The 22,195-nt window shown below is 46.6% G+C and overlaps 1 pseudogene; it reads right to left on the bottom strand.

The window, feature by feature from the left end:
- Window positions 1-8,621: 8,621 nt before the first annotated feature.
- LOC130392749 (uncharacterized) lies at window positions 8,622-20,685 on the bottom strand (annotated as a pseudogene).
- Window positions 20,686-22,195: the final 1,510 nt, after the last annotated feature.

The following is a 22,195-nucleotide window of genomic DNA, read 5'->3' as shown; positions in this document are numbered from 1 at the left end:
TTAAAGGAAAACGCAGGCCATGATCAGGGAATGTTTGGATGGCTTGAAACAAAGTTTGGTATGTGGGGAATGATGTTCGCAAAGATAGGTGTAGTGCTCTTAATAGTACTAACAGTCATGGGTCTGATCTTCTGCTGCTGCATTCCCATAGTCAGATCCGTAATAGCATCCAGGCTTTCTAAAGAGATGGCCCTCATGGTGACTGGCATAGAGGAGTCGGGGGAGTGGGAGAAGATGCTCTATGGGGAGATAGATTGGAGTGACACTAGAAAGGAGACCGGAATGTGAGAATCAGACATCAGAAGGAGGTCCTATTCTCTTAACTGGTGACCTCTCCATGGGAACCACAACCATTTCAGACAGTGTGAACAAATGGACATTGGACTAATGGGTTCCAGGGCATGGTGGCTGCGAACAGGAGCAACTACGGTGCCCTAACCCCCCACGTTATATAGTATACCAGTACATGACGATAAATCAGAGCTATCCAAATCCATGCAAGCTTGTTGACAATTTAAGTTTTTAATTTCTATTATTTACTTATTTTTTGAAATATCATTTTTTGAGTTTCATATTTTTATGTCATATATTCTGAAATGCTAATTTTCAATGCATGCTGAAAATACTGTGTTATGTGTGAATTCTAGTTAGACATGTTAGACATTTGAGAGATCTTTTTTGCCTTAAACCAGGTTGAGACTCCTGAACATGTTGAAAGGTTTTTTAACGATGATCAAATGTAGTGCAAAATATGACCTAAACGACTGTTATGTTTTTGTTGTGATCTTAATAATCACAAAAGGAGGGATGTGTGGTAGAAATTAGTGAGTATATTCTATGGTAAACCATGATTATTAATAGGTTTTATATTTTAAATGGTGGAAAGCATTGTGCTTGCAGAATCTGGGTTCAGAACAGATGGTGCACAGGAATGTCTAGGGAACTGGGGGGAAGCTAAGTTGGTCTCAGCCTTTTCAGCCTTGGGTCAAGCTAAAGTTGACCTCAGCCTCTTCAGCTTTGGGTCATCTTGGCTAATGAGGTTGATCCATGCGGACCACAGAACTGGGCAGTTGATAACATGCTGGGACGAAGATTGACGGGCGGAAACCCCATTGTGACTCCATTGTAAACAAAGAAATTCCTATATGTGTATAAAGTGAGGCTGCAGCCCAATGTTCGACCAGTGACTCTGCAGACCCACTCAGGCTGTTGTCGTTGTTGTTTTTCTTCACGATAAAGTCTTTTTCAATTCTTGCTCCGGACCCCTCGATTTCTTTTACACTCTCTCTTAAATTAGTCTAAGTGTTTTAAATCTCGATTAATCTCCGACAGGACCTTCTCCGTGGGGGCTACGGTCCGAATGTTGATGGCCCTCAGGTCATGCACCATCCTCCAGGTCAGCCCATCGGCTTTTCTCACTGGCAGGATCGGTGTGTTCCATTCTGAGGTGGTCTTCTCCAGCACAGCTGCTTCCAGCAGGCCCGTTATGGTGTCGTTGATTCCCTCCTCCGCATCCGGCTTTATCCTGTATTGATGTCGCCATTCCGGGCGATGAGGGTTCTTCACGTTCACCACAATGTTGTGCTGCGGGGTGTGTCCCACATCATACGGTCCATTTGCCCACACCGTCTCCTTAATGCGTGTAAGCATGGTGGTCACTTCTGGGTCTTCTGGGTCGTCGCTCTCTGTGTTGTTGTCGTCGATCACCATCCGATGTCCGTCCACTCTTCGGCCGATCGCCTTGTTTGTGGTTCGTGAGGATATTCTCCAGAATTCTGCATCCGGGCTTCTGTACAGATATTGGTTGTCTGTGGATTGCCATTCACGGACCTCTTGTGCTCTTTTTACCATTGGTCCGAGTTGTTTGGGTTCGCGGTCTGTGCTGACCAAGAGGGAGACATGAGGGACACTCTCTGGTTACAGCTGGAACCAGGATAGTTGTTCTTCTGTGAGGTCGACTCCTGCCGCCACTCCTTCGGGTCCCAGGTATATATCTCCACATCGTAGGTCCTCCAGCTGTCCATCCTTCTGGTTGTACCATGGTTCATCGTAGGTCAGGTCCTGCTCGTGTGTGATGTTGAGCGTGCAGTGTAATGGGTCCAACAGTTCATTGTACTCCCCGATCTCCTGGATCCACATTTCCCAATCCCGATATGTGCTTTCCAGTCCTGGAGTTGTCTGTGCTGTTCCCGTCAGTTCCTGCCAGTAGATGGTGGTGTCGTCATGAGCTTCTGGCTTCGGGTCGTCTATTAACATGGACATGTGTGCTTCATCTGGGGCGGGTTTGGCGGGGTGGTACAGGGTGATGCCTCCCAAGTTGCAGGCAAGAGTGATTTGTAGGGAACCCATTAGGTCCCTTCCTAATAGATTGATGGGGCATTTTGGGGCGTATAGGAATGAATGAATTCCTTTGTTATAGTATGTCGAAGTTGAGTGGGGTTGTGAACAGTCGTTCCATGGGTTTCCCAGAGAATCCCATGGTTTTTAGAGAGCGGCGAGAGAGTGGGGGTGTTTTTGCCGCGAGACTTCCGATAGTTGATACGGATGCTCCCGAGTCCACTAGAAACGTGCATCTGTGTCCACCTACGTATGCGTCCACAGTAGGTAGTCCGAGGCCCAGTTCCGTTCTCGCCCGCTCGTCCTCTGGGCATCCCTATTGTTGTAAGGTTAACATGGAGTTGCCCGTTGCGGGCAGAGCCTTGAGGCCAGTATTTTGATTTTGTTGTTGTGACGGGAACCTAGATTGGGCCATGTCGGAGTGGTACTTGGGGCAGTCCCTGATCCAGTGTCCCATTTGGTTGCAATGCATGCATGGATACTGACGTATCGTCCTTTCTCTTCCTCTTCCTGGTCCTCCTCCTCTGTATGGATGGTTCTGTCTCTGTTGACCTGATTGTTGCATGGCGGCGGCCACGTATGCAGCGTATGCGGTGGGGTGGCCGCCCTGTCGTAGCCACTCTGGTAGTGGGGTCACCTGAGGGAATGTTTCTTGTTGATGTGGATATTTGGATTGGATCGGCCGCCGATATTAGCAAAAAAATGCATATCAATATCGGATCGGACTGCACAGGAAAAAAATCCCGATCCGGACTCCCGATCCAGTTTGTTTTCAAAATTCCATTCCAGTTTTTTTCAGCTTTTCCCCCCAAATCCGGTCCGCGTTGTTCAGCACACTTAGCGCACACCTAGTGACCTGTCCAGCATCCCACTTGTCTGTGCATGTCCCACTAAGGATTTAAAGTTATCGATAAAAATGGCAGCTGTGTGGGATTATTTTACCCTAAAAAACGAAAAAGACGAACAGGCGGAGTGCAATACTTGCCACAACAAAGTCAAGCGTGGTGGTAAAGCAGTAAGACATTTTAATACGACCAACCTGATCAAGCATTTAGCGAAATACCACCAAAAACAACATGAAGCGTTTCTAAAGAAAACCGAAGACAAGAAAAGGAAAGGTCCTACACAACTAACACTGGCAGAAACGTTTGCAAAGCGTGACAAACTGCCACAAAACAGTGCCAAAGCCAAGGGAATAACAAGAGTTATTGCCGAGGAAATAATACTGGATGACGAGCCACTATCTCTCGTGAGTAAAGTCGGGTTTAGACGCACCATCGAACACCTTCAACCGCGGTACAATATGCCCAGCCGCCATTACATCGTTGAGAAGACTATCCCCCAGATACACAAAGATGTTAAAGGTTACATTGCCAAACAAGTGGAGAGTGCAAATGCACTTAGTTTCACAACGGATATCTGGAGCTGTGATCACCGCCCTTTATCTTTATTGAGTTTAACTGCACACTGGATTGGGCCCGACTTCACCCCAAAGAGAGCTGTTTTGCATGCGCGTGAGTTCAGAGGCTCACACACAGCGAATGCAATCACAGACGCCATGCAAAATATGCTGTGTGCCTGGAAGATTGACAAAAATAAAGTCCATGTCATTTTAAGAGATAACGCGGCCAATATGAAAAAGGCCATGGATCAGCTTGGAGTGCCAAGCCTGGGATGTTTTGCGCACCTCTTACAGCTCGTTGTCCACCAGGGTCTATTGGCACAGCGAGCTGTAAGCGATGCCATCGCCAACGGGAGAAAAATTGTGACTCACTTCAAACACTCCCCCAAGGCCTACTCGGAACTCGAGAACGTCGAGGAAGAGTTGAACATTGAACCGAAGCGTCTGCAACAGGACGTACAAACCAGATGGAGTAGTACTAAGATGATGATCGACAGCCTACTACATGCTAAGCGGGCACTGCAGGCCTATGCATCGGATAGCAACAGCAATCTGCCAGCCACTATAACAGGCAACCAATGGTCGCTGCTGGAAAAACGGCGACAGTTCTTAAACCCTTCCAAGAGCTGACAGCCGAGGTCAGTGCAGCCTCCGCCACAGCAGCCGATGTGATCCCCTCTGTCCGTGTCCTGACACGCTTTCTGGACACTGAGAGCGAAGCACACCAAGGGATTCAAACCATGAAGGCCACACTACTCGATGCCTTTCACAGACGTTTTTACCATGTGGAAATGGAACCCCTCTATGCCGTGGCAACACTGCTCGATCCACGCTACAAAGACAAGTAAGTGGTTTATAATTATTTGGGCATGTTTTAAGCTTTAGTATAATATTATTGAAAATATTTTACTGTACAGCGGGTATTTATTTCTTTGTCAGTACTTCAATATTCAACAACGATCCACTAGACTAGATCATTCTCATAGATAAGAAAAAAAAATAGAAAGTGTGTGTTAATTGTTGTCATTGAACATCATTGAACATGTGGAGACTAGGTGAAACAATATAAAATAATTGATACATCTTTATGACATTATATTCATATTTCTTCCAGGTTCTTCACTAATGCAACCAACCTGGATCAGGCAAAGAAGGCACTAAAGGCAGAGCTGAAGAAAACCATGCCACCATCTGGAGAAGTGTCTGAGGCTGAGCCAGCAAGGCAAACACCAGGGGCATCATGTACTAAGGTTGCGTACGCACAAAAACGTGGCGTACATCCTTTTCCACGCTCACGTTCAGATGTACAAAACGTGAAATGACCGTAAAAATGTGCGGTCCCCACGCCAGCTCCAGAGCTGTCGTACGCACGTTTCTACAGCTATTGATCCTTTGGCGACACTTAGAGGTGACGCTGGGGAACTGGGAAAAAAGGTGAAAACAATGACTCAGAGTGATTTGCACATCAGAGACACACTAATGAACAATTAACACACCTTGCAATTATATGGGTGGCTATAAAAGCATGCGCAATGGATGAAGAAAATTGTTTTAAAAATGGCTGCGTTAGCGTTGTTAGAGGACATCGCAAATGGTCAAATCCGAAGGGCGCTGGAGACGCCGGGGCCGACGGAGCAATCCGTTCCCTCTCCTTGCTTGTCTATTCAAAAATAAAAAATTTAAGTTAATAAACACGAGTCAAAGTCTTTAATATCCTGGCATCTTTACGCACGACTTATGTGTATTGCAAGCAGCCAATTGTATGACCAGTATAATTACAGCATTTATGACTTCAGCATATTTACCTTGGGGATGATCGGCGTCCCCTTCATGGGCTCCCACCACTCCGGTGAGAGCTGTGTCACCGATCAAAGCGGCCACTCTCAAATCGAAGGGGGAGAGTTCCCCTACTCCCGTCCCCCCACCTGTTGCGGTCACGCTTCGGCGGTGGGCAGAAACCCTCCTCTTCACCTCCACCTTGAGGTCTGACCACTTTTTTTTAATTTCAGAGTGTGTGCGCTGCTGAGACCCCACTGCATTGACGGCCTCGCAAACACACTCCCACTCACTTCTCTTTTGTTTTGCATTTATCCCTGTTGACAGGGTTCCAATAGCATATGCTTGCGCATTTCTACCTCGTGGAGCAAAATCTCGAGCTCAGACTCCGTGAAGTTTCGTTTTTTGCCTCTGTTCATGGTGCCAGGTGATCGGATCAAGAGGTGAATCTCAGGTCCAGAGGCCTATTTAAATGAAATTGCATATTTAAATGAGGGCGTGGACAGGGAGGAGTTTGGCACCTCGGCATGTGCGCTCAATTCCACGTTGATCGAGATGTACAAAAGAAACGTGCTTGGATCCATGCGTTCGCACACTTTGATACATCTGAATTTATTTGTGCGTAAGACAGTTTCTGGGTTTTGGCGTACGCCAAGTTTCAGTATGAAATCCACGCTAGTCTTAGTACATGAGGCCCCAGGGGTCTCATTTATAACCGTTGCGTACGCACAAAACGGGGCTGAAAGTTGCGTACGTGACTTTTCACGCCAAGGTTGTGATCTATAAAAAACCAACTTGACGGGAAAATGTGCGCAGCCCTAAGCAAACTCTGACCCATGCGTACGCATGGTTTGGAGGAAAAGGAGAATTGGCGACACAGACGGTGTGGTGGTGAACTGAAGTCAGACCAAAGAATTGCAGAGTGAGAAGAACGATTATGTTTTATCATCGCCCTTCATCAATTTAATTTCAACCCGTATCATGCGTTAAATCCTAATCAGAATAATTTAAGTCCACTGCGTTATTTCTCAGTTATAACTCCAGAAATATCTCCTTAGAATAGAAATAAAAAGAAATTCTCTATATTTAATCCCATCGCTCCATACTGTCCACTGACGGCGCGACTGCATGGAATTAAGCATCTGTCCAACATGTGTCAATAACATAATATTTTTATGTGACACTGTAAACACATGATCAAATGTCAATTTAATCCCAAGTGTGAAAAACCAAGCCACACTCATCACAATCGTTGTCCGTTACTCTTGATGCTTTTCATGACAAATCAGGCATTAAAAAGGGGTTATGTTCAAGAACATTTTACGTGGGTACCTACAAACTGATTATCCAAGGCGTTCTCGTCAGTCTTATTACCGTAACCCTATAAATACAGAGGTGAGCGCCGTGGTAATGCTGCACCATATGGCACTTCTGGCGGACCATGCAGGATTCGGAGGGAGAGGGTATTTAGGGACCATAACGATTTATTGGTAGGCTACATAAAAATATGTAACTCTATGTCAGACCACTTCTTTTTTAATTCTGGGACTGTGCGCTCCGTGCTACTGACAGAGTTCACTGCTGCAGCAACATGTTGCCACTCACTCTGCTTTTTGTTGTTGGCGATTCCAATCCCGTGACCGCCGAACAAAACTACCTTTCGGGCCTCCATCTCACCCACAAGTGTCTCCACTTCAACCTCTGTGAAATTTCGCTTTTTTGATTTTCTCAGTACTTCTGCCATTGTTTCCAACAAGACATAATACCGGCATCTGAGTCTGTTTTATATGCAGATCGCATTCATGAGGTCATTTGCATTGACCATTTATGGTTAAAAAGGGGCGTGTAGAGGGCGGAACGTGAAACTGATTCAGCTGCGCACAATTATAGTCAGTATGTGATTTATAAAGCAAAGATTGCGTACAGGTGTGCGTACGCAGTGTTTTATAAATCCGAATATTTTTTGGCGCACGCAAAACTTGGCTTCTGGGCGTACGCACATTTTTAGTAACGATCCCACGCACAGTTTTATAAATGAGACCCCAGGAATGGAGGCTGAAAGCTCAACCAGCAGCCTGGGCAGCTACTTCGATGAAATACTGGAGGAGAGCAGCACAGCAGTAGCAGGTCCGTCTGAGCTGGAGATCCCCCCAGGGGCACTGATTCAGTTGGAGAGCTACCTCAGCGAGGCTCCACTTGGACGTAAGAACAATCCTTTTCATTACTGGAGAGACAATCAGGCTCGACTACCCACCCTAGCAGCAACAGCAGCCAAGTTCCTCTGTGCTCCTTGCACGAGTGTTGAGAGTGAGAGGCTTTTTAGCGCAGTCTCACTTATCATTGATGAGCACAGGAGCAGGCTGACACCTGAGCATGTTGAAATGATCACCTTTGTGAAGAAGAATCTCCCCATCATGCTCAGACTGCAGTCAGGGCAAACAGTAGAAATTGAAGGGAGTGTGGAGATGGAGATGGAGCAGTAAAGTGTGAAGGAGATAGCAATACTGTAGAAGGCGTGACCGTTATTTGGGTTGTTATAGCCAATTCAGTGTGTGTGTGTGGTAATTTCACTATTTTCTACTCAGGTTTTGTGTGTGTTGCTTTTATATATAATGTTATATTGTTTACAATATTGTTTACACTCTTGTTGTTCAAGAACAGAGCACTGATGCCAATTCAGTGTGTGTGTGTGGTAATTTGACTATTTTCTACTCAGGTTTTGTGTGTGTTGCTTTTATATATAATGTTATATTGTTTACAATATTGTTTACACTCTTGTTGTTCAAGAACAGAGCACTGGTGCCAATTCAGTGTGTGTGTGGTAATTTGACTATTTATTATTTTGTCTATTTTGTGTTTATTTAACCCTGAATAAACAGGTCAGCTTGTCATTACCAACTATTGTGAATTATTCAAACTAACCTAATTAAGTTGGCTAGTTGTTCTTAAGAGTAAAACCCTTTTCAACATGAGTAGTACAACAAAATAAGTAAATATCTTTAATCTTTAATACATGCTTGGATCGGCCGGTATCGGTGTCAGCCGATGCTAAAAGCTACAATATCGGTATCGGATCGGAAGTGCAAAAAGCTGGATCGGGACATCCCTATTGGGTTGTAGCTGTTGCTGCTGCTGCTGCTGGGTTGAGTAGGGTTGGGGGTTGGGTTGTAGCTGCTGTTGCTGCTGCTGTTGCTGGGTTGAGTTTGGTTGAGGGTTGTGTTGTTGTTGTTGGGTCGAGTAGGGTTGGGGGATTCCTTGTTGCTGTTGGGCTGAGTAGGGTTGGGCAATGCCTTGTTGCTGTTGGGTTGAATAGGGTTGGGGAATGCCTTGTTGTTGTTGCTGGGTTGAGTAGGGTTGGGGGTGTAGTAGCTGCTGCTGCTGTGTTGGGTAGGGTTGGGGGTTTGGTTGTAGCTGTTGCTGTTGAGCTGGATAGGGTTGAGTGGCTCCTTGGTAGGCCTGCTGGTTCGGGTTGCAGTCGTCGACGTTCGTTGCGGTCCGCTTGTCGACAAATTATGGCACCCGGGCCTCTCCTCCCTTTTGTCACGCGCTCGGTCCCATCCATCGGCCCCTTCGTCGAGTCGTACTCAACGCCACCGTAATCCTGACGTCCTCCTGCGAACGACGTCGGGGGTTGATCGTTGTAGGAGATATCTACAGGCCCCTTCTCTATGTGGAGTATTGGGAATTGGAGGGCGGGGTCCTTGGAATTTCGAGGCGCCGGGTGGTCATAGCAGCCGTATGGTGGTGGGGCCTTTGTAATGTTTGGAACAGGCGGGTTTTCTTCGAGGCTGGGGTAGGTGTTGTTGCGGAGGCTGGTGTTGTCCTCTCCACATGGCGTTCCTTTGCCCTCAACGTCCGCTCCTTTTAGGGTGAGTGGGGCCGCCCGCTCCTCGACGTGAGGTGGTGCAGACAGCCCTTTCAATATTGTTTTCTCTTGGTGGGAAAGGTCGGTCGGTCGCCCTTCCCTCTTCCGTGCTTCCATGTTGATTGCCGCATTGTAGGCGTTGAGTAGGGCGTAGGTGTACTTCTCCCTCTTCTTCCTGTAGTCGACTGAATCCTTGTCTCGTACCTTCTTCGCATTTGCGCGTCTCGTTGCAGCCCATTCGCTCTCCTTCAGGGTGTGCTCCCAGGCACACCCTGGTAAGGCCGGTGGTGACCTTTACCCCAACAGCCCAGACTCCAACCTGTTCCCACTCCTTTCTGTACTTTTCCTCTCGCGCAGCCCATTCTTTTTGTTGTTCACTGGACAACGCCTTGTCCTTCAGGGCGTTCGCTGCCAAATACCTGGCTACTGCCACCCTCATCTGGGCCGGGGTGTCTGGATCAGGTCTCGCTTCCGTTAGGCGAGGTTGCACATTGAGCGAGGCCATGATGTCTGGAAAGGCGCGTCTGCTGGGGCTAGGCGTGGGTAAGCAGTTGGGGGCCGCTGTCTGGAGAGTAGGAATGAGGTGTTGTGGCAGGAGTGAGGCAAGCGTTGTTCCGGCCAGCAGGGGGAGGCGTTGAGGTAGATCGGGATAGGCGTCGCTGCAAACCAGCAGGGGGGGTGTGATGAGGTAGACTGGGATGGGCGCCGTCGTTGGCCAGCAGGGGAAGGCGTAGAGGTAGATCGGGGTTGGCCAGCAGGGGGAGGCGTAGAGGTAGATAGGGGTTTGTCAGCAGGGGGAGGCGTAGAGGTAGATGCCGGCGTTGGCCAGCAGGGGAAGCGTCGAGGCAGGTACCGGGGTTGCCCTGCAGGGGGAGGTGTTGAGGTGGGGGCGTCTGTCGCGGCACAGGGGCTGCGAAGTACTGAGAGTATGACGGTTTGGAATTCACAAACTTATCTACCGATAAAGAAACTTTCCTCGAGTTTTATCTGTATGACAAAAAGCTGTGATAACCTATTACTTTTGGCCAACACTTAAATAACAAAGCACACACTATCCGCACGTCGCGCTGCGAGTGTATCCGTCACTAAACAAGTACTTTATGGGATGGGGACGTGGTTCCGCGACAGGACCTGCGGAGAGGGAGGAGTTAAGGTGGCGAAGGGTTAAAAAGGGGGGGGGGGGGTCGCACTCCAGGGCCTGCGGAGAGAGATGAAAAGGGTGGGAAGGGGGGGGTTTACGACCGGATCTGTGGAGACAGGGACAAAAGGATGGGGAGGGGGGGTCTGACGACCGGACCTGTGGAGACAGGGACAAAGGGTGGGGAGGGGGGGGATCTGACGACCAGACCTGTGGAGACAGGGACAAAGGGTGGGGGGCGTTTACGATAGGATCTGTGGAGACAGTGACAAAAGGATGGGGAGGGGGGGTCTGACGACCGGACCTGTGGAGACAGGGACAAAGGGTGGGGAGGGGGGGGATCTGACGACCAGACCTGTGGAGACAGGGACAAAGGGTGGGGGGGGATTTACGATAGGATCTGTGGAGACAGGGACAAAAGGTGGTGGGGAGGGTTTACGATAGGATCTGTGGAGACAGGGACAAAAGGGTTGGGGATATCAAGGGAGTTTTTTAGGGGGTGGGAGAGAAAGAACAACACCCGCTTTAGGTATCTTGTTTCAGTTGTTCCAGTCCTACCGGACTGCGCACCAAAAAGTGTGTGAGAGAGAGAGAGAGAGAGGGGGGGGGAGAGGGGGGGGGAGAGAGGGAGAGAGAGGGAGAGGGGGGGGCGGGGGGGGGGGGGGGGGGAGAGATAGATCCGCTATTGTCCCAGGTAAGAGATCATGCAGTCTTAACAAAAGACTAACTATTGCAGCCCCTACCGACTTGCAGAAGAGAGATAGAAAGAGAGAGAGAGAAGAGAGAGAGAGAGAGAGAGAGAGAGAGAGAGAGAGAGGGGAGAGGGGGGGGAGAGGGGGGGGAGAGAGAGAGAGAGAGAGAGAGAGAGAGAGAGAGTGGGGGGGGGGAGAGAGGGAGGGAGAGGGGGAGAGAGAGAGAGGGAGGGGGAGAGGGAGAGGGAGAGAGGATGTAACACTTTAGCTGGGCCCCCCGCTGCTCTTGGTCTATGCAAGACCTCCTACACAGAGCAAAATGGCGCTTTGTTTTTAAAAAGGGCTTTGACTACAAAGATGGCGGAGGTCTGTAACAAAAGAAACCCACGTGTCCAAGACGCGCCGTCTCTTTAAATCGTACACCAAGTGGTACATCCAATATCCACGGTAGAATCAAACTGGTTTGGTTCGACCCAGATAGCACTGGTCAAACACACTGTATTGGATCTCTATAAGAAGTATGAGATTCCTGCAAGTTTGTCTCCACGGCGGGTTAGCGAAGCGTACAAAACAGTCGGGTTAAAACTGCGCAAGTTTGCCTCTACGGCTGCGTTATACACTATACAAAATTGCACATTCGATTTTCACATGAACTGGGCCGGGAGGAACCAATCCCATTCGAACTCCACAGCAAACAAAGCCAAGCCACCGGTTATAATATGCAAGTAAGCTAGATTAACTTTAATACCTGACCTGTTTTCACCGCACCGTAACAGTTCAAACGTTTGTGGTCGGTTGTAAATAATACCTTATGCTGGTACCGGCTGAACTTCGGTACTTCACCATTTACCTTATGGTGGACTGGCTTAACATCAGTACTTCACCATTTAACAATTAAACCGCATTGAATATGTCTCCCACGCAGTACAAACATTAGATCTAGACGGGAGTGGATACAGTCTATCAACAATCCCATAAACAAACACACTCCTAGCCCTTTGCTCCTTGTATATAATTATTTAATCTAATCTGTTAGCGTATCCGAGGCCGTTTATCTAACCGGCTGTTATGAATTTCAATCTAGGCCGAGACCACGGGTCCCCGCAACCAGACGGAGGCAGTACAAGCTATTTGCCTAAATGTTACTATTCTAACTATTACAGAGATTAGTCATTGACAACAGGTTCTGTTTACCTTTCAGTGGCGCCTGCAAGAAGCTTGTATTGCGTCCCGATGGCCGGGCGGCCGCGAGTCTCGGTCCAGAACTTCCCAAGAACGTCAAGAGTCACCAAATTTGCTGAGTTCTTCAAGGAAAGTGGTCAAATCCCAAGGATAGCTTTTAAGAGACTTTATTTGGTATAAAGTATTTTTCGGTATGGTAAAAACTGATACTACGGAGCAAAAGGAGGTTGAAGCGTATCTTAACACGTGTCGAGCGTCTCCTAGCTGATCAAAAACATTAACCCTGTATGTCTAATAAGTGCAAAGAAGATTCTGGAGACCTCCCCCCCGTGTTCGCAGTGTTATCGTCTGGTCCGCAAGACCCGGAAGGAGTGGGAGGAGCCGGTGTGACGTATTACCAGAGAATGTCTAATATGAGGAGAACTGGCACTCGCGGGTTAGTTCCGGTTTTCTGGACTGGTTGCAGTAATAATCTTTGACCACGCGGGGCGCTCGTAGGCGAGTCCAGAATGAATGGGAGCCAACGGGGTTTTATCCTCAGAATCCACTTTTCTCACGATGTAATTTTTTGTCAAGTAATTTGAAAGTTTCTATCAAAGGGTGGGGCTAAGATAATAAACTCAGCTGAATATTGCATTTTTTAAGGTCACGTATCTGTTCTAAAAAGGCGTCAAAAACATGCGATGACGTCACACACTGTAATACTGTCAGAGGTACTGCTTTACGGCAGTTTCTAAAGCACTTCCCTTTTCCCGCAACGATTATGAGCCATTTCTTTCTCCTAAAATAGAAACCTGGATTAGAATCATAATTTTAAGACTGCATCAATTTAGTTTACATCAGTAAACAATCTGCTAGAGAGCAGTGTTCTGTTGTTCTCCTCATGCCTCTTCCTTTCTTGATCTCTACAGTCGGACCTTGATGCTGTGACAACGGACAAGTCTTCTTCCTCTGTCCTTTTCCCCTGCCTCTGTTCAGTATGTTCAGTGTTGTTAAATCATTTCTCTTTTTTTTTATTAGTTACTGTTCTTATTGTGTTCTTGTTAGTGTGATGTTTGATTAAACTTGCCTGTTGCAATGTTGGTATAATGTTTGTATAATTACTGTTATACAACTGTTACTGTTTCAATGTGACCCAGACCATATTTCTCATTTAACAAACATGTGTAGCTTATAATGTGTTGCATGGCAGAGCAATTATATTCAATGGCTTAAAACAAACCCATCTGTAAAGATCAGTGAATGCATAGAAATCAATGACAAGTGGTGTAGATGGTTTTCCCTCTGTGCAAGGTCATTAGCCCAAGTCCTACAAAAAAATAACGACTGTAATAGCAGATGTTGAAGTTGTTAAATCGTTAACTAACCATTTGTATGGAACAATCGGTTAAGGTAAGTTAAGTGCTTGAGTCTCGACACTTTAGAGAATGTCTAGCGCGCAACTTGAATAAGCCATGTGCGATATTACCCGTTTCCACTGTAAGTGAAGTTTATCATTGCACATTTACGAGGCATTTCTTTTTTAAACTATCTTTATTTTCGAAAAATAGACAATGACAGATTAAATGATATTGAGTGGGATATTGACTGTATTATTTAAGGTGGTCATACCGTACCTACCATGTATATAACACATTGAACATTGAACACAAGAAATTGAAGAAATTCCATTTATGCCCATGTACTTTCACCATACCTTTTCTGACTAATGTACGGCCAACAATGTTTCTAATGTGAAGCTTCAGCTTGACGCTCCGTTTTCCCTTCTTCGCATACCTCATCCACTATCCACGATAATAATCCACCGGACCACGACGTGATGTTTTTAAAGGGTTTACTTGTCCAACGCAAAATACAAAAAACAATCCTTTTCCACAATGAGGTTCTTATTAGAGGTACGAGAACGAGAGAGAAATTGAGAGAGGTTATCTAACAAATAAAAGGGCCTGCAGGAAAATATAAATACAGTACGCAAAAATTGAGTTAACACGTTTCTGAATGCTCTTCAGCTTCAGATGCCGTCAAGAGGGGTCTCTGGTCGTAATCAGTCGCAAGTCCGTCCCTGACCAATCAGCGTTCATTAGCAGAATGCTAGCGTGTATGGCCAACAACGGCCCAAACTGTAAGAAATCGAAAGGACATAAGTACTCACTCATTTGACTTTTGAACCATAATCTATATTGAACTTGCGGAATCTGCAATAAAATTTGCGATATTTCAACGACAAGCAGGTGAAAGAGGCATAATTAGCCGTTTAGCCCCATAGACTCCCATTCAATCTGGACTCGCCCGCGATCACCCCCAGTGGATGTCTCATGGAACTACAACCAAAATCGGTACAATGGGGCGTATAGGGAGTGCCCAGGCTCTTCGTAGACGGGCTCTGGTATTACTCTCGGCTTCCTCCCTTGTCTGTGGTGCTGCCTTCTGTGGCTTAACTAATTATTGCAGCCTTCAGTAAGGTCTCGCTCCCCTTGTGGCTATGTATAGTATTTATGGCTTATATGTTTGGTTCTGCTTCATAGGGTCTATGTGTGGGTTGCTTAGGTTCTAAAAATACGTAACAGACTCCACCGACTATCAATTGCTAGTTAAGTTAAACCAGCCGACCACTTGAGTGCAAAAAACACAAAAGACCTTGCCACAGCACCAGCAAATCTTAAGCAATAAATATTGCGTCTTACCTTTATTTATGTGGCAGTGGTCTGCAGATGCATCCCGTGGTTTAGCCTCCATTTAGTTCAACAGGTTATCGTTCTATCGGTTATGGTACTAGCAACGTGCTCTGGTGCTTTTTACCTATGTATTCAGGCTAAAATGACTTGATTGTCTGATGCCTCATCATCCCAGCCAAAGAGTATTGGCATTATTAGTATGGCAACTTGCCAAAACGAAAAAATAACTTCACACAGTGTGTCTTTTTCCAATGTATTTGTTATCATTCGTAGCGTTGATCAGCAGAGAAGTAGTTTGCTAAAGTAGTTGAAGTCACTTAGCAACCGAATACACAGGAGGAGGACTCCTTCTCCAGGTCGGGGAATAGGGTTTGCAGATACCCGTAGGCGCACTGAAAGGGAGAGAGGCCGGTGGATGAGCAGGTAAGGGTGTAATGCGCATACTCTACTGTTACGTCCCCCTGGTAACTCTTACCATGGAGGCGCTGTTTTCCCACTTGGGCAATTTGGCTCTTCCCTTTTTTCAGCAGGTGCACCTGATTTACCTGATTGGCCTATAAAAGGAGGAAGACATCCAGCCATTCGGTCTCTCGCTGCCTGGGTGACAGCAGCTGCTGTTGCCAAACCCTCTTCTTCTTTATTTAGGTTTTGTTGCACATTCTCACTACACCAGTCCATAAGACACTACACATAGTTAAGCTGCCATCTACACTGATACTTGATTTCCTTGTTAGGGCTTATATTTTGAATATATATACACTGCATGTCTCCCTATTTGGTATGTCATGCTTGAGCCATGCGGTTGTAACCCTCATGAAATTAGGGCTACAAACCTCAGGTGTAGTTAAAGTTATTGCCTAAAGAGGGCGCACTAAGCGCGCCGTTCAAGGAAACCCCTTATTCCTCGCAAGATTTCCCATGAAACGTGTTGAAAGAAGCTCCTGGATTTCGGTATGAAAGAACAGATAAAACACTCAAAATATTATCATAGTTTACATGCAATTATACTAATAAGGTTAATTTCCAACTAGATGTCCAACTTGAGAGTGTCAACTGATTGCAATAGAATATCTGATACGGGAAACTCCGGTGAGTGAACACGAGTTGGCTAGTCACTAATATAATCATAGTGAACTTGGGAAAGAACTAATGCTGCTTATAAGTTGCTGTTTGAAAGATTACCTTTTTAAAACCAATCATAATAATTGATTGGTTATAATATAGTAATTCTCAATGTTTCAAACGAACTTTAGTAGCCTGTTATCATAGTTAGCACCATGTTTAATGTCATAGAGGGAAAGAGTAAATGTTAACCCCCACGCTGGTGCTTATTGTATCGTTGAGGTTACAGCTAACGTTTTGACTGACTGGCGCAGCCTGCGAGTCGAGTCGGCGTTGCGTTTTGGAACGTTACAAGATTTGGAATGTTATATGATGCGTGGCACTAAATTGTTTACGGTTCAGCCACGCAGCTTACGTTAGTAGCGGATAGCAATGGTTTACTATGGTTTATTTAATAGCCCATGCAATTTTAAATGAAGTTCAAGTTACACTAAATTATTGTCATGTGTAAGTCAAGTATATTGAAGTGATAAAGTAATCATAAGTAAGTTAAGTTATCATAACATTACTGGAAAAGGATGTGTGGAAACAGATAAGCACTTTGCTTATCGGTGAAAATCATTTGAAATGCATTGCAAATGAAAGCTAAGCATTTGCGTTTACATTTAGGGCATTTAGCAGACGCTTTTATCCAAGGCGACTTACAATAAGTACATTTGTCATAAGAAGTGTAACAATATATCGCTGTCGGTACAGAAAGGATGTTCATAGAACCAAGTGCAAGTACAACAATCGCTAGGCTAACCAATTCCTCGTGTTACAGCAATGATAGCAGCTACTGCAGTTGCTACACAGGAAAGTACTATAATACAATACAATACAACACAATACAATACAGTGTACAATGGTGGCCAGAAGGGGGAGAGTGGCTATGCAGAGTCGAGGTGGACTCTGAACAGGTGAGTCTTGAGTCTTTTTCGGAAGATAGTGAGCGACTCTGTGGTCCTGAGAACGGCAGGGAGGTCGTTCCACCACTGAGGTCCCAAAAACGAGAAAAGTTGTGACTTTGCTGAACGGCCTTTGCCAGCTCTTAGCGATGGCGGTACCAGACGTCCAGCTGAGGTAGTTGAGCGGAGGGATCGAGCTGGGGTGTTTGGCTTTAGCAATGCTTGGAGGAAGGCAGGGGCAGTTCCATCGACTTCCTTGTATGCCAGTAACATCGTCTTAAATTTTATGCGAGCTACTACAGGGAGCCAGTGGAGGTCCTGGAAGAGGGGGGTCACATGGGAGAACTTCGGTAGGTTGAACACGAGGCGCGCTGCCGCATTCTGGATGCACTGCAAAGGTTTAATCGCAGAGGCAGGAAGTCCAGCCAGGAGTGAGTTGCAGTAGTCGAGGTGGGAGATGACCAGTGATTGGACTAGAAGCTGAGCTGCTTCCCTTGTGAGGAAGGGCCGGATTCTGCGGATGTTGTAAAGTGCAAATCTGCAGGATAGGGCCACCGCAGTGATGTTTGCGGTGCAGGATAACTGATTGTCCAATACCACACCGAGGTTTCTGGCAGTTGGAGAAGGAGATACAGAGATGTTATCAACGGTGACCAGTAAGTCCATGTGTGGGCAATCTTCCCTGGGATTAGAAGGAGCTCGGTTTTGTTGAGGTTAAGCCTCAGGTGATGGGCAGTTGTCCAGGTGCTGACGTCCGCCAGACATTCCGATATGCGTGTTGCAATCAGGGCTTTATCAGATGAGGGGAAAGAGAGAAATAGCTGAGTGACGTCACCATAGCAGTGATAGGAAAAGCCGTGTGATGCAATTACAGAGCCCAGAGATCTGGTATAGAGGGAGAACAGAAGAGGCCCCAGTACAGAGCCTTGAGGGACACCAGTTTCAAGCGTGCAAGGTTTAGACAAGGAGCCATTCCATGTCACTTGATAGGTGCGGTTCATCAGGTAGGATGTGAACCAGGAAAGAGCAGATTCAGCGATGCAAAGTTCGGCAAGAGTGGCAAGGAGGATCTTGTGGTTCACCGTGTCACGAGAACCGATGAGAGGGATGAGGCTCTGGCAGCACGGAGGGACTCAGTCACCGCGAGGAGAGCCGTCTCAGTGGAGTGTGCCTTCTTGAAGCCTGACTGGTGAGGGTCAATCAGGTTGTTGGATGAGAGATAGGAGGACAGTTGGTTAGCAACTGCATGTTCCAGTGTTTTAGGCAGTAATGAAAGAAGGGATACCGGTCTGTAGTTCTGGATGTCGGTGGTATTAAGAGTTGGCTTTTTGAGGAGAGGCTTTATTCTGGCAATCCGGAAAAACGCTGGAACAATGCCTGAAGTGAGGGAGGAGTTGATAAGTGAGGTGAGAAATGGCAGGATGTCGCTTGAAACATACTGGAGGAGAGAGGAGGGGATAGCGTCAAGGGGGCAGGTGGTGGCATGGTTAGATGATATTATTCTGTTGACCTCGTCAGAGGTGAGAGGGCTAAATTTGGTAAAGACAGAGGAGGGGATGGGAGGAGGGAGGATGGAGGCAGGGATAAAAGAGGAGCTAATGTCCTTCACTTTCTGGGTAAAGTAGGTAACAAAGTCATCAGCAGTGAGGCAGGAAGGAAAAGATAGTGGGATAAATCATTAGGACAGTCGGATCACTTCCATTTCCTCTCAGCTGCCCGCAACTTTGTTCTACAAGTCCGCAGAGGATCGGACAGCCAAGAAGAGGGGGTGAGGATCGCACTGGTCAGGAGTGAAAGGGACAGAGGGAATCCAAGGAGGAGGAGAGGGAGGATAGCAGAGTGTCTGAAGATTCATCTGTAGATAGTTGAGAGAATCGTTCGATAGAGGGTAGTGAAGACAGAACACTAACGTAGAGGGAGAGAGGTTACGGCGAGTGGTGGCAATGTGGGGACTCGAGAGGAGGGGTGGAGAGGATTTCAAGGGGAGAGAAAAATCAACAAAGTGATGGTCAGACACGGGGAGCGGGGTAACAGAGAGAGCAGAGGTGCCGCAGGACCTAGTGAATATTAGGTCATGCAGGTTCCCGGCCATGTGTGTGGGAGGAGAAGGGGATAGTGTTAAAGGTCCCATGACATGAAAATCTCACTTTGGGAGGTTTTCTAACATAAATATGAGTTCCCCTAGCCTGCCTATGGTCCCCCGGTGGCTAAAACTTGCGTTTGGTGTAAAACCAAACGCAAGTTTATATGATATTATCTAGATATAGAGCTCCAGGACTGTAACGCAAGTGTTGTACACTTCCTTGTTATTTGGATAACTGTTCTGCTGACGATATTATGAACGATATTATGAATCACAAACGACTTTGTCGGGTTCTGCGACGTCTCTGGTTCTTCCACTTTCACATCAACCTGAAGTCGACTGAACCGCGCGCTGCCTGCTGCCGGCTGCCTGCTGCCGGGCGATGGTGCCTCGCGGCAACCGGCGGCATGTCGCAGTTCATGTACTTCAGCGAGTCTAACCAAAGTTCCTTTCCCCCAATTCCTTCTCAACCATGGCTCAGATAACCCCCACGACAGTCTCGTTGTGGAAATACAAGACACGTCAAAGAACCGACAAGAAACACTGTGTGTGTATTCACATTGATGTGGACGTTGAAGAACCAGGAACGTCGGAGAACCCAACGCGGTCGTTTGAGATTCATAATATCGGCTCACACAGCTTTTGGCCGTGATAATATATATTATATGATATAGATATCTGTGTAGGCTATATGATAATATTTAGATATAGAGCTCCAGGACTCCCGTGTGTTCTAGAATATTTACAGAACACGGCTAAAGGCTGTGTGCGCCTCGCCATTGCGATACATCCACTGTAAACAGAGCGCATGGTGGCTGCAAGCTGCTCAGGGCCACACCCCCACCCTCCTCCTTGACACGCCCACCGAAACAGCGCATTTGGGGGAAGCTCAATGTGCGACTGGCTCGGAGTGGCTGTAACTCTGCACCACGGCTGAATTTAGGGAACGTCTTTGAATACTGTGTTAGTTGCCCACTAATACCTATATTAAAGAATACATAAAATAGCATGTCATGGGACCTTTAAGTCAAAGGTGGCGAAAAAGTTGGTTAGTTCAGGTGAGTGCACCTTCTCTGGCAGGATGTTGAAGTCGCCGAGGATAACGAGTGGTGTGCCATCCTCAGGAAAGCAGGTGAAGAGGTCATCCTTCTCGTCTTAGAAGTCACGTAGAGGACCTGGAGGACGGTAGATCACCACAATGGAGAGCTTGATAGGAATGGTGACAGTGACAGCGTGGAGTTCAAACGCAGATCTGGCACAAGTGTTCTTGTGGAAGGACCTGGTAGGACCACATGGGCGAGATGAGGAGCCCTCCTCGCCCGGATGGTCTAGGGGTGTGCGAGAATGGTGGAGAGGGCAGCAGGAGTAGCAGAGTTCTCTGGAGTGATCCAGGTCTGTCAGGGCCAGGAAGTGAAGGGTCATGAGGGACGCGTAGGCTGAAATCGAGTCCGCCTTCTTGACCACCGACTGGCAGTTCCAGAGTCCTCCCATCACCTCAAGGTCAGTGTAAGCAAGGTGGATGAAACAGATTAGACGGGTTACTGCGCCGAGCAGAGTAGCCATGGTAACGCCGTCTACGGGTAGAAATCCTGACAATGATTGAAGTACGACACATAGCTACAATAGGGCAGGTGGCCTCCCCAGGCTTCCTCTAGGTACTCCCGCAGAGAGACTCCCTTAGTCTTTGTTTCCCGGGTCTTGACTTCCGCGGAGAGACTCCCTTAGTCTTTGTTTCCCGGGTCTTCGTTTGCTGGGTCCTGACGCTACTAATAGCTAGCCCTTAAATGGGCATGGTAGCTCAGGCAGACTTAGCTCCGCCCAGCTATCAAGCCTTTTGTTCCCCCCTTAAGTGGCAGAAACTAGAAAAAAGTACTAACTCTTAACTGATAACAACGGCACAGGTCTAAATCACACTGCAGTAACAGATGGAAAGTTAGAACAAGCAATCGTAATTCTAAACACTAGGAATCTTAGTTACCAAACTCACCTACAGCCAGATATGAGACAACCTACTTGTAAGACAAAATGTATTATACTATACTGTACTGTATTATACTATAAGCAAGTGAGTAATACTAGTGGTTACTGTGATGTTGTTATATCGTCTCAATGTAATCTGAGTGCATCCAGGTAATGGTTACACTTGTAGAAAATAAGTTAATGAGATTTCATGTAAGAAATAGATTTAGAAAGCAGACACTGATTATTCTGCACTTTGTGTAGATTGGTTTTATGTGCACACTAGAAGAATCAGAACTCAGTGAATCTGAATGCTGAGATGGCGAGCTAAACCCGGATCGTGGATGCAGTGTTGCCAACTGTATGATCCAGAACAAACCTGATTCGCTTATCAAGAAGACATCAGACCCCAGTCCTGCCCGTCAGGTAGACAGTTAGTAAGATAGAGATACAGTACACATAAGGACCCGGAACTCGCGGAACCTTCAAGCATACCCCATTTCATTGGACTAAATGGACTATATCCTGGAACATTACACACACTGAAAGGATTGACGATTTCCAAACAATCTTCTCTTCTTTTTTTATTTTTCATTGATTTATATTGTGGTTGCTGCATGACCGATTGTGAAGCAATAAACTGTTCTTTTATTCAACTTATTCTATTTGGTTCTTAGGCTGCCTCTCCTTTGAATCTGGGTAGATATTTAGTGCTTTTTTCCAGTACTGGCCCCAGACAAGCGCTACACGTCATAACAAATTGGGGGCTCGTCCGGGATAGGATTTGTTGAGTTTTTTTTATTCATATCTTACCAAAGACTGCATAGTTAGTTTGAGAGTGATATTGTTGGGACACTTGCAGTGTTTGAGTAGTTGGTTAATTGTTTTGCTTGGTTGCATATTTGGTTCATTGGTAGTTTTGATCTTTTGTTTGTTTGAATATGGGTTATTGAGTTGGCCTGTTGATTGTTTGCATTACTACTGATTTAACTAATTGATTTGTTTGGCTTGCAGCAAGGGAGAGCTTGTGGGAAGGATTGGTGGCAGTTTTCCTTCCTTTCTGGTGACCTGGTTACC

The sequence above is a fragment of the Gadus chalcogrammus genome, chromosome 12, assembly GCF_026213295.1.
Source record: "Gadus chalcogrammus isolate NIFS_2021 chromosome 12, NIFS_Gcha_1.0, whole genome shotgun sequence".
NCBI lineage: Eukaryota > Metazoa > Chordata > Actinopteri > Gadiformes > Gadidae > Gadus > Gadus chalcogrammus.
This window is presented reverse-complemented; position numbering and strand designations above follow the sequence as displayed.